Source organism: Argentina silus, assembly GCF_951799395.1.
Source record: "Argentina silus genome assembly, chromosome: 7".
Lineage (NCBI taxonomy): Eukaryota > Metazoa > Chordata > Actinopteri > Argentiniformes > Argentinidae > Argentina > Argentina silus.
The window spans coordinates 22010636-22012159 of record NC_139661.1 but is presented as its reverse complement, the minus strand read 5'-3'; the positions used below and the strand labels follow the sequence as shown (position 1 = coordinate 22012159).

The 1524-nt window shown below is 39.5% G+C and overlaps 1 long non-coding RNA gene across 1 annotated transcript in view; it reads left to right on the top strand.

The window, feature by feature from the left end:
* LOC310807289 overlaps positions 1–1176 on the top strand; it is a 16677-nt gene extending 15501 nt beyond the window's left edge. The window contains exon 2 of the long non-coding RNA XR_014554315.1: positions 1–1176. This exon is cut by the window's left edge and continues 1400 nt beyond it. This is a non-coding gene — a long non-coding RNA (uncharacterized lncRNA).
* Positions 1177–1524: the final 348 nt, after the last annotated feature.

Sequence of the window (1524 nt, the reverse complement as noted above, 5' to 3'; positions counted from 1 at the left end):
ATGTTCTCCTGACCTCAAATTAGCAGGAGCAATGCTATTCTGACTCAGTGTTGGTTTGATTGAATACCACCTTTTAATTGTTCTTTTCAGAGAGTAACTGTAAACTGGCGCACGGTGGATGTTGCCACAGATCTAGGAACAGATCACCCTACTCACCAATCTATCCCTAATCATTTTGGATGAAGAACATATCTGACTCTGGGTCAGTGGTTAGGGGGTTACCTCAGTGCAGTTTCTCAGCACTGAACGCATGCACAGGCATCCTCTGATCCAACCAACAGTTTAGGTCCATATTGTAAATGAGGATTAAGCTCTCTACAATTACCGTGGCTAAATAAAGATTCAACAAACCATCAATCGTTTGACAGAAGCATCCTCTGAAAGACTTGTGTGAAAGACTTGTTTCAAACTTGTTCCACATGTTTCAAAAGAATGGAAAAGAAAATGGGGATGGTTCAGAGTTGGTTGTTATGTCCTCTGCTATCGTCTGTTTTGTTTTTTCTCTCTCTCTGTCAAAGACTATGTTGTTCGCTAGTAGAATGATGTAATAATCGATGGTTTGGATCGTGCTCAGCTGTAAGAGAATTTGCGGTGCTTTTGGACAGTATGTGTACTGTGTCAGATTATACTTAACCTGATATTGGTTTTTGAGCATATATTTGCAACATTTAGTTGTGTAGCCATGCATTTACGATATTATCTTTGTTAGCAATAGGATCCAAGTAACTGGCTGGAACGTATAACCGTGGCCGCTAGAGAAGACAATAGACGAGAAACTCTTGTCCTTCATCTGTTCCATGGGAAGTCAGTAGTGAACTCATATGCAAAATAACCAGGGTATTTTTCTATGGTGTGAACCAACAGGGCTCAGTAGCCCTCCAGAAGCCGTCACTCAAACGCATCCAGTACTTTTGTGAGCTTAGAGGTTGGTGTAGCACTGTTACCTTTTACAGAAACATAGAGATTTCAGACAATTAAGAACACATTGGGGGTTGTTTTTTTCCCTTGTCAGGACTTTCAGATGGAGTCTCTACTTTTCTGTTTCTTTTTTTGTAATCCCGACATGCACTTTTGTTCTCTGCTTGATGTTGACACACTTGATCCCTGATTTGTTAAGGCAACCGTAAATGACTGGATTTACATAAAGATGAATAAAACACTACTACTTAAAAGCTATTTTTCTCTCCTGATCGTTTTTTGTCTTCTTGCTCTGTGTTTGATAGAAGAGAGTACATTAAAAAGTGTGGAAGAAGAGTTGGGTTGTATCACATTCAAGGATATGCACAGAAAGTACCATCTTTATCGAGGTCTTTAAGAGTACATGAGTACATCTCAGAAAGCATCTCTGAATACATGGAAGATAGCACTCAAATCCACATTATCAAGACAGTTTTAGTACCCAGACCTAAATATGGAAGACACACAGATAGGGTCCATCTTTAACGGCTTTTCAAGATAAAACCACAAACCTTGGAACTATCTACCTTCTATTTAATAATTCCTGAATACAGTAGCCAGTCCCGG